The following is a 20,716-nucleotide window of genomic DNA, read 5'->3' as shown; positions in this document are numbered from 1 at the left end:
ACAGGAACAGAGACAGAGAGCTCCTCGCAGCCTGACATACACATTTTTCTCGTTAGGCTCGCCGGGGATCGATGGTTGCAGTTGGGCTGATACCTTTGTTGGTGCTCGAGCCCTCTGGAAAGCTTTATTAAAAACGAGTGACTGAACGGATCCTCTGCCTGTCTTTATTTCTTTAGCGTGTCTGCCAGTTTTGCGTGTGGGGACTATAAATGGTTTTTAGTTGTAGTTAAAGCAACAGTTTACCTGAAGATGTCAATTACACAGCTTAATATCATTCTGTTAATACAATGTCTGTAGTGCTCTTTTCCATACAACTGAAATAAACACTGGGACTGCTGAAATAATAATAAAAATATCATAGAAGTGGTCCATTCCAAGTCTTCTAGAACCATACAATAGCTTTGTGTGGGAAGAATATGTTGATATGGATTGAAAATATTACTGTCTACAGAAGTTTGCAAATCTCATTCGCTGTTTTACACTGCTTAACTGCTTAACTTAAGCTTAACTGTCACTGGTAGTGTTGTTTTATTATAATTTGTATATTATTATTCATTTGATATTTTTTATTCATATTTTGAACTGACTTTAATTTCTCTTTTTTTTGCTTTTTTGTTTTATTTAAAAAACTTGTTTATAAATGTTTACATTTATTTAGCTTTTTGATTTTGTTATGTGCTTTTGTCGTTTTATTATTAATTAATTAATTGTTACACTATGCATTTTAAATTTGGTTATAATTATTTACAACAATATATAATGCACATTATGAACAATAAAGCAATATTCACTTTAATAACACTTTATTATGGATTATACATAAAGGCTTTAAGTGTTATGCTTTTTTTTGTCTTTATTTATAATTTAAATAACTTTATTTTTTTACGTTTTTTCAGTTAGTTGGCAAGGCAATATTTAATTGTTTTAGCTTTAATAATTCTGGTCAAAGGTCAGTCTATGCTTTTATTGTGTAAAAAAATGTCAAGGTGTTTATCAACAGAAAAGCATTTGAAATAAATAAAAAAGGGTGAAAAATAATTTTGAACCCCATGAGGGAAGTAAATCAGAACAGACAGTTAATTTTCTGGTGAATATCCCTTTAACTGTGCGTTACAGAAATGTAATTCATGCAGACATATTAAAAACCATATTCAGTAAATCAGTAAACCATTTTCAACTTTATTTCATTTACATAAAGTAGAATAAATTTAATGGATACTGCACTTCCTAATCCTCTCACATATTCACAGAAACAAACCCCATGCAGGTTTGACCGAGGTTAGTCATTAGACTAACATATTTAACAAATGTACCACACCAGTGCTTCCAGTTTACTTGATGCTTCAAATTACCAACAGACCCTGAGAGGGTGTGCAAACAGACATCTATTAATGAGGAAAAATGGCATGAAGTGTAACATATTAATAAAGGGAAATTTGTCTCCAGGGAGGTCTCATTTCACATTCCCTGCATTTTTCTGAATGGATTAGCAATGTGATAGCATGCTACGGAAGCAAATCCAGGGTCTCATTGTTATGGGCCATGGCTCTTCACCTAAGTGCACTGCTAATACACTGAATAGAAATGTAAAGCTACAGGAGTATTTGCCTGGCATTTGAGAAATCTCAAATTGCTGCTTACAACCCTGCAGAAAAGACCAGCTTAGACTAGCATGAGTTCCCATGCCGGATCAAACTGGTTTATGCTGGTGAAACAACACACAGTAGTATAAAACTTTACTGGGAATAGTTTTCTAGGAAAACTGGTTGATTAAAGAAGTTTTAGATGTTAAGAAGCTTGGTGGCGTCCCAGCATCCCATGATCTGACATTCAATGCAAAACATAAGCTGGTGACCAACTATGCCAATCTTTCCATGCATAGTTTTAACAGAAACATCTGTGCAATAATTTATTTGGATATTTTTATATATGGGATAATCTGACTTTTTATGACAAGACAATGCAAGTTCAGGTTGTAATGTCATCGGACATGAATTATCAAACACATTCATGATGTTATGATGATATTAATTTATGATGCATCTTGGAGACATTGCCACAGTTCTTCTGGATTGAGTCTGTCTCAGTTTGTTCTGTTTCTTCATGTCATTCCAGAAAGATTGATGATGGTGAGATTAGATCTCTGTGTGGAGCACCGGCTGTTGTCGTTGAGCGTGATTTCACCAAGTACAACATGTTCCTGGATCAACATCCTTGTTGATTTTGGAAAAACATTCCAATCAACCAATCAGAATTGAGATAGAACATTTTAAGAAATATATTTTTTAGGCTTACAATCAGAGTTAGGTGCTTCTATGCCCTTGTTAATCAGCTATCATTTCCCACTGATTTTAGGAATAAATTATGGGTAGGATTAGGTTTAGGGGTAGGGATTGGGTTAAGTTTATATTTTTGGACAATAATGTTGATCCAGGATCATCAAAAGATGTTGATCCAGGAACATGTATTACTTGGCAAAATCACAGCGACCGGCTGTTGTAAGACTCCTTGTGCAAACAAAAATCTCACTGGATTTTTACCATTAATGGCAAAATGAATGTTTGGAAATGTAAACTATTGACACACTACAGCAAAAGATAGAAATAACTGACTTAAGACCATTTTTTAGCTGCTGAAATATTAGTATTCTAATAATTATGGCCACCACTGTATTTAAAAACATTTTTGAAAATAATGAATAAAAATATGCATATAAACAAATATGTTAATACATTTTACTTGGTTACATAGCTTTTTTTTAATGGTTTACATTTTTTTCTTAAAAATTGTATGGTAAATTGGTAAGACTTAGAAACCAAAATTAACAGAGAGACAAATTTTTCCCATTTTTTCTTTACTCTAATGTCACTGGCCTACATCCATATGAACTGTACAAAATCACAAGGTCATTGAGCAAGAAGGGACAAATAAGTTCCTGCATGTCACGCTTTGATGACTATGCAAACTATCCTCTTCATCACATGAGGACAAATCTTGTTTGCCTGCTTATTTTTTCCTATACTTTCCCCTTTTTTCGTTTGTGCAATCATGAAACAAATCAATGAGCTATACATGCAATTACTGAATGTCACCAGTGGGACACGGGCCAAAAGAGTCCTCCAGTAGCCACAGGATTAGTAGGACAAGAGGAGTGAATGGAGACACACTCTCGACTTAGTACCATCCCTGCCTGCCTGTTTAACTTCATCTTATCTAAATTATCACTTTATCGCCTGTTTTTACGCCCACAACTGAAAAACTGGCATGTTAATGCATTTCACTCATGTTCTCATTAGTCACTGTAATCTTCTGTCCGGCAGAAAATCCAAGTCTAAATGTAACCAACATTATTTCTCTGAAAGGAAGCTGTGTGTAGCAATAAACAAGTTTCTAAATGCCAAACTAAACACACAAATCCTTGTAGAAACCGCAACACATTATTCATTTTGAAATTATGGATGTTTACTCTACACTGCATTAAATGTGGAATCCTTTTTTTTCTCCTCAAGAACATTTCCCATTAAGGCGCTGGTCTGGGTATGTGTTGTGATTTATACGTCCGTAGCTGTTCGAGTAATTACAGCAGCCTCCTCATTAAATTAAACAGTCCACATTCGCATTCATAACCTGCAGAGAAGCAATCTCTGGAAGAAAGTTTGCTCGTGTTGCACACCAGAGGCGTCTCTGAATCTGCACTGACCCTCACTTTCAAATACCTTTCGGTCTCTTAATAGCCATTTGCACCTTCACAGTAGCATCATATAAACAACTACCATTTAATTAGTGGGATTTATCTATTTCTTTTGCATGGGAAGAAAGTTTGTTCATGTTGCACACCAAAGGCATCTCTGAATCTGCACTGACCCTCACTTCCAAATACCTTTCGGTCTCTTAATAGCCATTTGCACCTTCACAGTAGCATCATATAAACAACAACCATTTAATTAGTGGGATTTATCTATTTCTTTTGCCTTGTCTTAATGAGCACTCAAAGAATGTGCTTTTGTCTCAAAGGGTCCAGTAGGGTCTTTCTGTGCCAGCCTCTCGTCACCTTTTAGCTCTAAAACAATGGTAATCTAATTAGTAATTAGTGTATTATGAGCACTTTTATTATCTTTTACCACTGAAAACTGTGGCAGTTTATGGCTGGTTTCTGAAATGTCACTAGTCTTTCACACTCAGAGCACTTGAGAGTAAATACATGTACTGTAGCCCCATGGTCTGAGGAAAAAATGACTCCTGCGAGACCAGGATTGACACACAATCTTTATAGCCCACTTGATGTCATCATGTTTGATGTCCTGGAGTGAGCATTTTTTTCCATCTATAGAATGCTAGAGGCCACTGACCTATTTTACACAATCATACGCACTTATCCAGACATGTTTTACAAAAACAAGAATATATATCTCTGTGTTTTTTCTACTTTTCTATACTGTAGGCTAGAAAGGATTGAAAACTATGTTTACATGTTATCTGTGACCCTGCTGCTGCTGCTGCTAAAGCTTCAAAACAGTCTTGTGGTATTATAAAATAGTATAATGTACAGTTTCATGTACATACACACACACAATAATACAGATTATAATGTGACAGATTATAAAGTGACTTACAAATGAAGAACAATTTGTCATGAGCCCAATTGTATTTGTAATATATACACAAATCTATACATACATGCATATGAAGTATACATACATGTGTCATACACATGACATTTTAAGCTGAAGTGATGATGTCTATGCAGTACATGAATGTGGAATTGTAGTCATTGGTAGACCAACTAATGCAGTGCAGTTGCCAATTGCCAAAAAAAGGGAAAAAATGTCTCACCAATTGAGTTGAGTGTACCTGAAGGACCCCAAAGCAATTCCACTGGCTGAAAGCACTTTTAATGAATACTGTATTTAGAGCCTTCATGACCATAAATACCTTTTAAACAGTTACATATAATAGTATATAACCATATTTGTAGATTAAATACTGTGAAATTAAATACTTCCCAATCTTTTGTTTTTAAGTAAGCTTAGCAAACCAATAACCGTTTTTCCTGTTGGCTTAGCATGTTCTCTCTTTTGTTTTATTTTTCAACCTTTAATTCATGTAATGATGTTCAACTATACATTTAATAGGTAATATCAAAGACTATATATGCCACAACAGTGCACTGGTATTGTCAAAAGTTTTGAAACTTTATGATTTTTTAATATTTGTAAAGACTTTGTAAAGTTTTCTTTAGTAATACATTTTAAAATGTATTCCTGTTATGCAAAGCTGAAATTTCTGCATAATTACTCCAGTCTTCAATGTCACATGATCCTTGGTGAGCCTTGGTTATCATGACAGAATTCATTAAAAATATTTCAAAATCATGATGTTTGCAAACTTTTGACAAGTATACCATATGAACAGGTAAAACTGCAACACATAATGTGGCTCCAGGGTGACTCTAGTAATGCAAGTCCTATCTTCTAATTTAAAGAGCCAATTGGTAAAGTCATCTCAGAACTGCTGTTAGTAACTCTTGTAAAACTTGCACTTTGAGCATTGGTGGGACCGGCCTGAAATATGCTTTGGGACAGTTCAGACTTTTGGCTGATTTTAAATATATTTTTTAAATGTCCTTTAGCCAGCAGTGAGACTTGATACAACATTTCATGCTAGGGCCAATGTAAGCACAATACATCCATATGTGATCCTGGACCACAAAACAAGTCTTAAGTCGCTGGGGTATATTTTTAGGAATAGCCAAAAAAAAAAAAAAAAAAAAACACTGTATGGGTCGAAATTATTGACTTTTCTTTTATGCCAAAAATCTTAAGGATATTAAGTAAAGATCATGTTCCATGAAGATATTTTGTCAATTTCCTATTTGTAAATATATCAAAACTTAATTTTCGATTAGTAATATGCATTGCTAAGACCTTCATTTGGACAACGTTAAGTTTTTCTTAGTATTTAGATTTTTTTGCACCCAAATAGTTATATCTCGGCCAAATATTTGTGTGTATGTATAAATCTCAATTTTGAAAAAAGTTTTGAGGTCCAGGGTCACATATACTGTATGAATGGGCCCATATGAATCTCATAAATAATCTGACTGGGGCTAATTCATATAGAGCTGACATGAAACCTATTTGAGTCTGAGGATGTTCAGTGAACTGACTGTCCTTGATAATAACTTTTGTATTATATAAAAAAAATATTTTGCATATTTTCTTTTGATCAGGCATTGCAAACAGCTGTGCAGCATAGGTCTAACTCTTTGTGACCAACCTTCTTTGCCCTCGTATAATGTGAGATGGCTTTAGAAGGGCACATCATGTATTTCTTGGCTATGGTATTGTTTGGATGCAGTTCTTGGCAGAAGTAGATAGAAACCACATTCAAAGGGAAACAAACAATGCTGCCTCTATGGCAAGTTGCGAGGACGATCTTTGGATATTAAATGAGTGGTTGCCACAGTATACAGTCAGTCTTAACCTCTTCTAGAACCTGATTAAAAAGGTAGGAGCTATAGGTAGTCTTGTGATTATGAGACTTTTTTTAGAGAGATATAGGAGGTTTTCACAGCACTGGGACCCTGTGAGTTGAGCAAGTTCACTGTAAGTTCAGAAGTTCAGCACAGGGCTTTCTGTTGCCTACACCATCTGATCCCGAGGCTTTGTGGATTTCAGCTGCTTTGTGGATAACACAATCTGAAAGGTTTAAACAGAGTTTACAAGCTTTATGTAATTTCAGTTACCTGTCATGATAATTGCCAATAACGCTACTGGTTCATTTAACTGTGTGCTGCTTCGGTGAGGAAAGCATCTGCTGAAACATAAATGCAAATGTAATGGGGGGTGCCAGTTTAATGTGATTTACCCAGTTGAATATGTCAACATGTTTGCTGTTTTTGGATCCACATGCCCAATCAGATTTTATGGTTAGGTTCAGTGTTGCATTTAGGAGCTTGAGTATTCATCTTTATCATCCAGTCCTTTCCCTTTTATTTCAGGTGTAGGTTAGGGTTAGAGATCAGGTTAGGACTATGATTGGTTACTAGCAATGGTGGTCCATGGCAAAAAGTTAAAAGGATGTTGATTCGGGAACACATTTTGCTTGGTAAATCAAGTTGTGTGATTGGGCGTAAGGGACTGAATGTTGCCGTGTCAGAAGGTGGGTCAGGCCACCATAGCAGGTGTAAAGAATTGAGTTCACTGGTCAGAAAGACTTGAGCGTTACACGCCATCTTTTGTTCTGCTTGTTCAAGGCAGCCATCTTTAAAGTATTATCTGTTCTTGTCTCTTTCTGGGTCCCATGTGAAAAATAACCCAGGGTTTATTGTTGAGGGAGTATTATCGTTTTTAATCAAAACTTACTCATAGAAACATCACAAAAATTGTTCAAGTAAATAAACATGGTTTACTCTTGGTATGTAAAAACTGATCATACCATAGTACCTTATCGTGATCTACTGAATCAAGGATGACAGATCCACATCTTTATGTTTTAACCATGTTTTCATTTATGTCTTATCAATCAGTGTGCTTATTTTAAAAGATCAGATGCATAGTTACATAATGAAGTTCAGTTTGAATAAATTCACACATTTTTCTATAACCATGTATTGGTATCTTCTCTGTTATAACTAGCTGTTGACAGCTTTTGATTCATTGGGACTATTTCCCAACTTATCATTCTGAATGTACTGTTTATATGAACGCTAAGTAATCATATTAATGTGTGAGTTATTTGTTGTATACATTTATATTTATATCATAGTCAACCCATCCTGTTTTTATTTAGTTAAGTTGCCCAAAGGCAGGAAATTGTAGTCTTGGGCATATCTTAGTCATGCTGCATAATGATTGAACTACACATCACAATTATTTGTTCATCAGATAAATGTTTGTTGATATTTTCAGGTCATCAGCGCTTATTCCACAGTGTTGAGAGAGTGTGTGCATGGTTGCCAGGTTGGATAGATAAAGTAAATCTCTGGGTAGACAATGTGTCATATGACAGAAGGATTTAAACTCTTCACATTTTGTAAAACCCATCAAGGTCTGCTGTTTTTTTTTTTAATCAAGAAAATATAAAGAGAGATTTTACATTTTACATTTTAAACAACACTGGCCATTCGTTTACACAACACGAGTGTTTAGACAGCCTGAAAACTCAAAGTTTTGAAAACGGGTTTCAAAGTGCATGTTTTTGAAAATTATATGTTATTGTCTCTGTATAAACAAAAAAAAAACATGAATTTGTGGAAATGGTGGAATCATGCGCTGCACATTCCCTGTGAATGGGGATTGTTTTGACAATACTGATGTCTGTACCTGAACCTTCCCTAGTGAAAAATAAATATGCTAAAATGTATTTGAAATACATTTATTTATTTATTAAGTATACTACAAATACATTTTCATATCTATTTACTTAATAAAAAATACCCTGCAATTGTACTGTTGGTATACTAAACTGGTAAAGTCTGCTAAATTAGTCTTGTCTTGTTTATAGTTAGAGTGTTTAATGTTGTTGGTGTCGTCTCATTTAAGTATACATGCATGCTAGTATACATGCATTTCAATGATATGTGCTAGCCATTGTCTTTCATGCTACAAAATTATGGATGAAACCATGGGAGGAAGACCACTGCAGGCAAACATTGCACAACAGGAAGTCAATGTCGGCTTCTCACGTGACAACTTACTAGATACATTTTCCTCTGTAACGCTAAAAGCACTCCCCTCAAGCGAGTTATTGTCCTAGAAGCCGACATTAACAATTGGCATATGTTTTTTTTTCTTTTCAAACTGTGCTAATAATCTGATTATTAGGCTCCATGTAAGCACAGCTACTGAAAAGAGCCTTTTAAGCCCCATTAGCAACAAATCCTTGGCTAATGCTGCACGTGTGCCCAGTTCGACCGATTAATTGAAAAAAAAAATTGAGCATGAGCATTGACTTAAAAGCCCCACTGGGTCCTCATACTTTCCCAGAATCTTATTAGTACAGGTGCCACGTGTAACATATGTGTAATAGCTTTCCAGTGCTTTCTCCTTGGTCTAATGGTTTATAGTCACATGGTTTGTATATAGAGGTATAGTAGTACATATAGTGTTTAGTTTGCAACAAGCATTTAGTAAGATCGCAGTTCCCTTATCACAAGGGTGTATGTCAGTGCGCAGGTTTTAAATTATGGGATACTGGAACATAAATGTGAAAAGGCTATTTTGTTGAACATTCGTTCATCCCTGAATTTATAAATCACTGGTGAGAAGGAAGCACTCTTAAGAGGAACTTAAGAGCAAACATGACAAGTTACAAAACCTACTCATATTGTTAAAAAATATGGCATTGCTACTTATGGCTATACAGTTTCTAGAGGGATATTTCATGGTAATTAACACCATTACTGTTTATTTTAGCTTTAGCATATAAGGGGATCCACTTTATATTTGTCAAATCTGGCACAAACAGACCCCAGAGAACAGTTTGAGAAGTCATATTACACCAGTTCCTATTTATTTAAGTGATTTTTTCTTATTTAAGTTATCTTTAAACCTGGTTTTGAGTTGCCAAGAGTACCAACCTGCTGTCAGTAGTACAATACAATCCCAGCAGTTTCAGTGAGATCCAGGCTAGCTTGGAAAGTCTTTCAACTTAACTTTCAACCGTTTACAGGTTAAAGGTTTACTTCCATTTTAAAATATAGCGCCATTTAAAGAGAGTAAGACCAGCTCAGATGTGGAGTAGCTTTCATTCAGCTTCAGACTGAAAAGCCAATTATTTTCAAAGACAGCGTCAAGGCTAAACCCAGAAGCGGCCAGACAGGCATTTAGACGACACGCATAACCGTGTGGAGTAACCTCAATTAACAGGCCTTCTCATGGCCTCGGCTTCCTCTCGCTCAGGCTTAAGACACTCAATTTTCTGTCAGTAATTAGTCAAATTACAAGAACGGAGGGGATTTTTTTTTTCATTTCCCACCACAGAACGAATGTTTGATTAGTTCAGATCAGCGGGAAGGGTCAGCGTGTCGAGTCAGTGTTCACGGGGAATGTTATTCACAGAATTAATCTCCGTGGCTGTGGGTGTAATTGGGTCACTGAGGCGCGGAAAATGCGAATGGTAATCATTGTAATCGGTTGTGAGATGAATGTGCACAGCATCATTAACTCAAGGGGGAGGAAAAGCAGTCTTATTCTCACCTAGAGAGACAGCGAGGCATTCTGCTAGTTCGCCACTGCTCCGGTTTAAAGATCTCTTTCTCTTCGTGCCTATTGACTCATCGTGGTATACAGAGGGACCACTCACAAACAGAACAGGCCAGGATGCTATTGCTATGGCTCTGTGTCCCCTCACAACAGCAGCGTTGAGCCATATTGGAAAAGGATGTGAGGAGAGGAGACAGCTTGGCTCTATTTGCAGTTATGTTCTGCCCAAACCACTGTGTGCATGTGTGAGCTGCTGCATGCATGTGGGCAAGGTTAGAAAAACATCTTAGATAAATAACATTGTTGTTTTCATACTCCTTAAAGGTGAAATAATTTCTCTGCCACTCGTGGCAATAAGGAAACTTGTAGAAATAATGTTTGGCTATATTTGAAACGGCACGCTAGCATGTTATAAACTAATGCTTATTTACTGTATTAATGTGCAAATGCATATACTTAGATGACCTACTGCATTTGCAGTATTCCACAGAGCACACTGCGGGGAGTGCTGTATCCATCAACTTGACCATGCATTTCAAATGGAACAAAATTCAATTGAGATGGGTTTTTTTTTTTCGTTTTTTTTTTTATTAAGATAATATAAAAAAAAAAATGTAGCTGTGGATGCACTGTGTATCAATACCATTTCAGTTTTGTATAATACCATTTTCATTGTTATTTTGTTTATTGAATAGATTTGATTGCTGAATTGTTCATATGCAATCCCGTTTATAAATCTTTAGATTACCTTCGCTGTCATCTAAAGCTTACCTAAAGTTTAAGAAAACAGACAATTTTATTGAACATATATTTTCATTCTGCACATTGCAAATGAATTTTTTTGTATATTATTTTTATCTAGACAAAATACAGAATATATAGAATTTTTCATAGTATAGAATTTGTATTAGATGAAAATAATGACTATATCTGCTTATAGGCTTATTATGCATTAATAAGGATAGTCATTTTTATTTATGAGATGGGCTCCACATGCTGAATGAAACGAGTTTATTTTTGCATAATGCATACGCTTTCATTTTCCTTTTAAAATTGAAATCAGGGAAATCAACCTACAGGTTGTATACTTTTACGGAGTTCATTTCACAGTAAAAGCTAAATAATTTAGACACTTACCAATGAATTTTAAAACTTTCCATTGTGGTCCTTTAAATTAACGCAGTGACAATGAAAACTGTTTGACAAGGCATTGACAGAATCTGGCCTTTATGTAACTTCACACACATATACCAAACAAATATGTTCAATGTATTAGAATAAACACACACACACACACACACACACACACACACTCACACACAAACAAAAAACAACCTGAATCTGAAATACTTCTAGTTGACTCTGTACATTAACCTGGGATAGTAGAAAGTATTTTAACATCAGAAAAATTATACATTTTAGCTTTAAGCTTCTACTCACAGCCATCACTCATAAGAGGAAATTACACACTTGCATCCCTACAGCATCAGCTCTCAAAACCTCTTCTGCCTCCAAAGTGCTTCATCTCACAGAACATCCTGTTCCCCGCTGAGCACCAGCTCAATAATGCTGCCATTTTAGACATTTATCATGGGAAAGGTAACGCTGACATAAAATAGGAAGACAAGTTTAACCAGCCAGTCGCCTCAGTCATCCCTCATTCAGCACTGTCACAGTCTGTTTGTAGCACATGGCTAAATGCATAAATGCAGGCCTACATCACGGCACTAATATTTCTCAGAACACGTAATGGGAGTTGATGTGTTCGGGGTGCTGTGACGCTGCTGGATCCAGGGCTGGCTGTGACAGGCTGCATTATTAAGCGAGACTTGGGCAGGAGTTAAGTGCTGGCTGAGGGAAAGCGAGATGGACGTTGCATGTTACGTGCACGGTGGTCTCTCGAGCGGCTGCTGTATAGCACACGCTCTCAGGAATCTATGTCGTAAAATCCCACACGCACAAAGCATTTACTATCCATATACTGATCTGTATGCAACCACTGCGGCACAAACCTGAGCTGCATATAAATGCATTTTTGTCAAGAGAAATAGGTTAAGTTCACGCCAAAATAAAAATAAAATTTTAGTATTCACTCACCCTCATGAAGACTGGTTGTGAATGATGAGGAAGTTTAATTTTATTATAATTTTTTTTTTATCTATCCCTTTAAAAACAGTTAAGCACTTGATGTAGAAAACAGTGCCTTGTGTAGTTTGTGGTGTTTGCAAACTGAGAGTGGTGAATATTTGATGTGTTGTTGACTGAATTCTTTGTGCATGTGCAGGTGTAGGAAAGCATTTACAAGACAGTGACTGTGGTCTTGGACATGCCGAGCGGACACATTTATTATGGTACAGGTTCTTGAATAGGAAATCTGTGTCCTTGGATTGGTTCTGAGGCCATTGGTAAGCTCTAGATCTTTACTGCCATCTGCAGGTGGCCAGAGGCACTGCGCTCTGCAGCTGAAGTTCATTTAAATTGTGTGAACTGATTAAAAATGCCCTTTAAACCAGACGCCCTGAAGGCAAGCACCACAATCAAATTTTAAGTGAATGCTTAGCATTGCGTGCTCGATAAACACGGCAGCCTGCGTTTGAACAGGTATGTGTGCCGTGCATGTTTGCCTGTGCGAATCCATTCTTAAGTGTGTATGTGAGAGCGCATTAGTGTGTGAGAATATGAGTAAGATCATTAATGAGGATGGGATGCTGTGGACAGAAATAGCAGACTGAGAGGCCTGCAGGGCAAGAAGGTAACAGCAGCTCGTGACTGCAGCACAAAATGCATGGCTGTATGGTTCACATAGTCAGAGCTTGGGATTTTAAACTGTATTTACAGGTGTGATTCTCAAATAGTCATGTAGTCTGCATATAACAGCAAACAGGCACGGATTGAATGGCGTCTGCATTAACGAAGGGGATAAAGTTTGGCTGGTAAGCCTGGCCCTGTTAGTACACTCCCTAATTAAAACACTTGCCCCCGGTTTCACAGACCATGCTTAAGTCTAGTCCTAGACCAAAATGTAAATCTGAGCTGTTGCAACTGAAAGAAACCTTTGCTTGCTCTTAAGATGCACACCAGTAATGCTTTTTTCTAAGGCATGTATATAAAAATGTGGTCTTTCCTGGAGTGGCCATCTGTTGAACAACAGCATCCTCTAGTGGACATTAGCACAGGACAAGCTACTTTATAATGCAAAACCTCATTACCACAGACTGTCTCATAAAATGTACCTGACACTGAGAAGGACAATTTTGTGTTTACTTTAATGATTAGAAGAATGAGAAGGTTGTTTGTTCTGTCTTTCCAAAATCAATTCTCGCTCTGATACATTTTATGAGGCTATCAAACATAGGCCCAAAGTAATATACTCTGGCACTGGAGAATAATACAGCAAGTGCTAAGTACATCTGACAGTATTTGGATACAAAGTGTAGTTCCATTTCTAAATAACCTCAGATGAACTGTAAGCATCTCTATCTGAAAAGAGTTTTCGCTCAAACAGAAAGGCTAATGTAGCTTTGGCGACAACCTTCAGTTGGTGAGGTTAAGTGTTCAGGGGCGAAAATTATTTGTCCTACTTAAAAAAAAAACAAAAAAAAAAAAAAACTACAATGAGTCATTTAAATGAAACAGTGTTGCTTGTGCTCTCTTTGCATGATAGTAAAAGCTGTGGGTGAGGTTTTAGACTTGTGACGTGACAGTTGCAGATCAATTTTACTGATTTTTACATGTATGCATTTGGCAGATGCTTTTATGCGAAGCAACTTTTATCAGTATGTGTTTTCTATGAGTATAAAAACCCATGACCTTGGTATTGCTAGCACCATGCTCTACCAGTTATATTTATATATATGCTGTATATGCTAGTGTATGGTAAAGATGGAAGTATATGCTTGTTCAAATGCATCTTAACCTGATGTGTATTTAAGAACACAACACAAAATTTACATTTCAGCCTTTTTCTGATAGCTGTTCAAGTAGGCGCTACTTACACAGTGCCTTCTGCTAGTTTTTAAAACTTTGAGAGCCCCATTCATTTTCATTTTTTGGTCATTCTGCAAAACAACTTATTTTGTGTTCTACAGAAGATAGATAGTTTTACAGAAAATAAACCGCATTCTGTTTAAATTATGATTTTTTTTTATTTTTGGTTTACATGTTTACATTTGCTTGTTGCTAGGGAATTGTTTTTATCATCTCTCACTGAAAATCCATTTTAGTGTGGTTTATTTTACTGAGAAATCAGGTCATGCTGTTCAGTGTAACCTTTGAATTCCCATTGATGTGTCAAAAACAAATAAAACCGATTGCTCTGGAAGCCTAGCAGCCAAAAGGCTTTGACTAGTTATTACTGTACAGTCCACAGAGTGTGTAAGATACACGTGTATGTTATGCAGTATTACTCCTGCTCTTGCAAAATTTCAAGCTTGGGTGTATAATTAATTTAAACAGAAAAAAAAAAAAAAAGGTCAGGTTTGCCTAAAACTCCTGTCTGCCAGGTAGTGCCATAGCAAACTCAAAAAGGACTATTTTAACGCTGAAAAAAATTACACATAGTACTTTCAAAATGTCACAGTAGTTGCAGTACTCATATACAAACACATGATGGCAGTGTTGAGCTGATCCGACTCTATCACTACCGATGCATCAGGTGAGTTGAGACCACACAGGGTCTCAGGCAGCTGTCACTTTTCATTCACTGTTGTTATTATGCTGCAAAACTCAAAGTCACTCTTAACATATTTGTGAGGAAAAACCTGAGGTAATAACTAGTGAAGATCAAACAAGCTATTTAGGCTTTATAATGGAACAGGTTGTTTTTGTAAGTAAAGAGTGAAGAACTGTGACATTGTGCATACTTGGAACTACTTAAGGTTTGAACGACACAGTTCTCCAACAGTCCATCGCTCAAAGTTAAACAGCCTCCACCTAGCTCATCTGTTTAATTATGTGACTTATGTGGCTTCAGGCTGGAGATGATGGGAGAGAGCGAGAGTGGCCTGCATGGCTGGGCTGCTGATGGACTGCAGTCAGCTCTGGTTAGTGCCGAGCACCAGCTCCATGCCCATCCACATTCAGATGTCCCATTACTCTTTGATTAAGGGAGTGCCAGATGCACATGTGATTGATGAGCTGTCGGGGGAAAGCCGCCGACTGGAACGCCTTATCCTCTTCCTCATTAGACACTCCAGTAGTACATCTCCTCTTCTTCTCGCACATACAAACAATACACCCATGGAGAGAGATCCTAATTTAGCTCGAACTGTGAGCCGCCTCTGTGCGGTTGTGAGGGAAGACAACCCCTTCAAACAGCGACGGCTTCAAACAGCTGATTGTTGCACAAAGATCTGGGGGTGTGCATCTCCCCTGCCTCTCTGATTTTTTGGTGCTCACAAAACAGGGATCAAGAGGCGAAGAGGAGCCAGAAGAGAGGGAGAAGAAAGAGGGATGGATGTGAAACAAGGCTGGAGAGAGGCAGGGGAGGGGAGGGAAGGGAGAGAAAGAGAGAGACAGATGCAGCCAATGCGCAGCGCGGCATCTTAAAAGAGCGAGAGAAGGGAGAGAGAGAGAGAGGAGAAGGGAGGGAGAGGGAGCAGAGGAGTGCGAGTCAGGCACTGGCAGTTGCTCTTTGGCTGAAGAATAATGTGTGTCGTGCATCGCATCGATGCTGTCGGATCCCAGCAGCTGGTACGTGTGAGCTGGTTTTGAGACTCTCTTGTACACGTGCAGCCGATTGTCCCTTGGTTGGAGGAAGAGGGAGGTTCGTGTCCATTTTTGCGTACTGCATCTGGACCCCGGTGCCAGGGAGTGTGGGGGGGCACTAGGGCCAGGCGGCTGGCCGGGGGACGACATGAGCGTTCCGCTCCTGAAGATTGGCGCGGTGCTCAGCACCATGGCCATGGTCACCAACTGGATGTCCCAGACGCTGCCTTCGCTGGTGGGGCTCAACGGAACCACCATCTCCCGCGCAGGCACCTCGGAAAGGATCGTCAGTGTGCGTAACCCTCGGCTTTTCTACTCTTTCTGTCTGTTTATCTCTCGGTGTGTCTGTTTGCTCATGCGAATAAGCCAATAAGTCAGGACCTTTTGTGTTAAAGAGTAGTTGCACTCCTCTGTGGTTGCAATCCTCAGAGATTTGCTAGACAGGCTTTTAGAGGGATTTTCAGGGTGAGAGGCAGCTAAATTGAATGCGTGTCTGGCTTTGGGGGTTGGTTACAGAGGAATTGATGGCTGCTGTGGGTGAATGATTCTCAGTGGGAGATGATAGACGAGGAAGTTATACCCGGTGAGATTCATGACTCCTGCGAGGACATCCTCACTTGGCAGGGGGAGAGGAGTTAAGTGCATCATGACTGATGTTCAGGTCAAATAGAGACAGGGAGGCAGGATTGTCTCCATGAGGCAGTGTCTCGTCTGCTGGAGATGATGCTCCTCCTGAGACATGAGGTTAGACTTTAATAGCATTTGATCCAACTCTTTTCTTCCAAAGAGGCACAATTTCTCTTCCCTCTCCATGCTCTGTTTTTAATCAAATCCACTGTACTTTTTCATGAGAACTGTGCGCTAGGTTTCTGTCTTTAACAGAATTAAGTGCCTTGTGGGAGAGGGGCCGAGCCTTTGGCAATGTCAAAGCTGTCACATTTTTATAGTAAAACACCGGAAGACAAGAACAAAATCAAAGTACGACTCTAGAGCTAAGCACCTCGTTATATCTTCGAAGGCTGTTAAGTAAGCAATTGCTGAAATTTAAACCTTCACAATTCTGCCAGCATGCGAGTAATTCGATTGCATGTGTGAGTGTGTATGCTTTTGTTGGGTATTGAAAAATGGGACCAGGTGTGAGTAGGTGGAGGAGGGTGGATAGAGAGTGAGATGTGATCCCTGTAATGTTTTCTGGATCATTAATGTTGAGAGACCATGGGGTATCTGCTGTGTAGTATCTGAGCATCTGCCCCTCAATAAAAGCTTTGCTTATGGCCAGGGACGACACTCCATCTGGATGAGAGAGGAGAAGCTGTAGGGGTCGTTTGGGTCGGTCAGGATGCCTATGCTGATTTCCATCTGTCTTAGAAAGAGGAGTCTGCAGAAACTATCACAGCTTTGTCTTACTTGTTCACACTCACTCTGGAAGACTGTTACTACTCACACAAGCTAAAAACTGTAGGAATGGATGTTCCTACTCTACACTCAACGCTAACACTGCTTCTTATCAAGCCTGATTATTCATCTACTTTAGACATCTGCTTGTGTGCACCCAATGATCACGCCATAAAATGGTCCACTGAGTATTATACTGTACATCCACATGCCAGTCACCAGAAGTTAAGCTTGGTATGTAGGTAAATGAGAGGAAGCCAAGCAGGAAATTCAGAATTGGCTCCTTTTCAATTAATGAATGTAAATTTAAATTGAATCAGAATAACAGGATGAGTAATTTACCGAAACTGCAATTCTGTTAAATGAAGCAGTCTTTCATTCTGATCTTTCTACTTTCAAAACTTGACAAACTGTGCTTTATTAAAAATTATAGTCACGTGAACTTAAGGAATTTCAGTTCATTTTAATGTATACTTGTTTACAATCAAATTTGGAACTGCAGTTGTACATCCTGCTTGCTATTTTGATTAAAATTTCATTCCAATTTGCGACAATTTGCATTTAAAAGCCATTTTCAATTCAGGGCTTAAAGCTACACAAATCGACAGCTCAGGTTAGGTGCAAGCTCCATAAATTTGATGATGCATGCATTCAATAGTTGCAAAGTGGAAACTACAGGAAAATGAGCCAAAATTGTTCAGGACATTTATTTATTTAGCTAAAGTGGCACCCATTGAAGCTCCGCTATCGGTAGTCATCATTACCCAAAACACATTAGCATTTGTGAACTCCCCTGTATCTCATTTCAAGCAATCACTTTAAAACATTGCCTCACTTCACCTCAGGAAAAAACCAAGGGGAAATTAGCATACGTAAAAAAAAAAAAAAAACAATCTTCCCTGAAGCGAAGACTTTCGCTTTTAGATTTGAGGCATTAGACAGATGTTACTCTCATGCCGGGGACTAATTTATTCTCTGTGATAAGTGTGAACCCATCCAAAGCGATCTGGCTTTGTAAAGACTCCAAATCTAATCTCAAAAGCAGCTTGCTCTCAGTCAGAAAGAGAGATGCATCCCTCTGTTCTTGAGATGAGGTGATGATCAAGTGAAATGAGCTGCAGGATGGAGGTGTGGTCTGTGAAGCAGAGTGACTGATGGACTCATAGCAGGCTGCAGGGAAGTCCTTTCTTCTCTAAAAAACGACTTGTCTTCCATGCTGCCTTGATGATCTAGGACCCACATGACTGTCCAGTCTACCGTCATGTCAGTGCTGCACGTTAAGTGTGCCACATTCCATCAGCTCTGAGCAACAATCACACTGCGCTTCACTTGCTCTTTTTGCCCTCCTCAGCTCAGCTGCTAATTCATGTGAACTCGTCACGTGTAAAGATCATCCCTACACTTGGAGGTGAAGTGTGCAATTTCTCCGCTACTAGTCATACCAAACCGAATTTTAAAAATGCTTTCTCACTTTTCCCACTGCCTATGCTGTCCTACCCTAATTTTATCCCAATGTTCAAACAGGTAGTCTCACCCCTAATTAATGGAGCTGTTTAAACATGAAGCTGATGTCAAAGGGATGGTTCACCCAAAAATGAAAATTACCCCATATTTTTTTTCAGACAAATACATTCTGATTGATATTAAAATATGTCCTGTCTATTCCAAGCTTTATAATGGCAGTGAATGGGAATTGAGATTTTTGAAGCCTAAAAAAATGTGTTCATTCATAATAAAAGTCCTCCACATGGCTCCGGGGGTTAACTCAATCCCTGCCAAACATGGAATTTCCCATTATTCACGAGACAACACTTCCCTGCCAAACACAGAATTTTGTGTTTGTGTTTTCACTGTTATACAATAGGTGGCGCTATTACGCATCTCTTGAATGAGAATAGAAATTATCATTTAGCCTTTTTCACACTTCTGTGTATCTGGCTTCCAGATTGGCGCTTGCAAGGTAAAGGTTTTTCCGATGACAACTGCGCTGTACTTAACAAGAATGAGTTTGAGAATTTAAGTCTTCTTATAAAAATGAGAGATCATGAAAATGCTTGAACTGCCAGTACTTTACTCTACAAAGCGCAAACATTTCAATTAACTTTTGCGTCAGCTTGTGTGGCAGTTAGTAATTCAGTTAGTTTTGCCTTTCTCGCTGTGCATTATCACTCTCCACGTGAATTTTTTTTTGGCTATTTTATTATTCAAGTAATATTGTATTTTCTACTTGCTCTCCTTTGCATTATTAACTTGATAGTTTAAATGTACGTTGTATAAATTGCCATGGGAAATAAATATTAAACAAAAGATGACTCAGACTCATGAGTTTATTCCTATTTTATCAGATTATGTTGTTGTGTCGAGTTTAATATGCTTCAACCAGACATTGAATTGTTTAATGTAGTCTTGGAAAAATATGTGCATCTGGACATAAATGATGTCATTTTAAAGTAATTAATCATGTGGTGATTCGAGGGAAACTGAGATAATACTCTCAAATGTACCATAGATCAAGGACTATAAAAAAAGGGAGAATAGAAACCATGTTGAGCATATTATCTCACTAGTCAGCAGTCTTAGTGGCCATACAAGTTACTAACAAGTAAAATGTTATTTCTTTTTAAAAAGGTTAATAAAGGCCTTCTGAAGAGATGTGTTTATAACTGTAACTGTCATACACAGATTCATTGATATTTTTCTTACGCAAGCTTCTTCAGAAAGCCTCTATTCACTTCCAGAGCCATGCAGAGTATACTTTTACGATGGATGGATGAACTTTTTTTGGGTTTCAAAATCTCGACCCCAACACTTAGGATGGTTTGAAGGTGAGATACTCAAAAATGTGACAAAGCTACAATTTACTTGTAAGTTACACTTTAAGTTACACTTCACCTATAAGGATCAAAAACTCATGTAGGTAAATAAACTACCTTTACACATGCACAGCAAGAGCAGCAGAGCTGTAGAGGCTGTAGAAGCAAGTAGACAGTAATGTCTTAATACCATAATGATTGCTGGGTAAAGATTTTGTTCCATGTATGCGTGTAGGCGAATGTGTGTGGCGAATACTGCTGGTTCAGGGGTGAGTCTGACACTAACTGTCTCCTCGATTATGAGAAATAAATGAGAGGCGAGTGAGAAGCTGTAGGACAATTTGCAAGAAAACGTGTAATGAACACAAACGCTTAACAAAGCCACATGCCCATGTGGCTGAAATCAGCCGCTGTATCTCATTTCCATGGGACCAAAATATTAAAGGAACGTCATGGAAACCGATATGCATAAATAAGCACCAGAAACAACATTCTGCTAAACTCTACTGACTCTTTGGGAATTGGAAACATGGAGCTTTGGATTTTTTATTTTTTTTCGTTGAAGCGGCTCAGATGTGTCTGTTATGAAAGCACCAA

At 38.0% G+C, this 20,716-nt stretch overlaps 1 pseudogene; it reads left to right on the top strand.

Moving 5' to 3' along the window:
* Positions 1–15,692: 15,692 nt before the first annotated feature.
* Positions 15,693–20,716, top strand: part of LOC113095432 (noelin-2-like) — a 29,442-nt pseudogene continuing 24,418 nt past the window's right edge.

This window comes from Carassius auratus, unplaced genomic scaffold, assembly GCF_003368295.1.
Source record: "Carassius auratus strain Wakin unplaced genomic scaffold, ASM336829v1 scaf_tig00215723, whole genome shotgun sequence".
NCBI classification, from domain to species: Eukaryota; Metazoa; Chordata; class Actinopteri; order Cypriniformes; family Cyprinidae; genus Carassius; species Carassius auratus.
The sequence above is the reverse complement of the archived record's forward strand: the minus strand, read 5'-3'. Positions and strand labels throughout refer to the sequence as shown.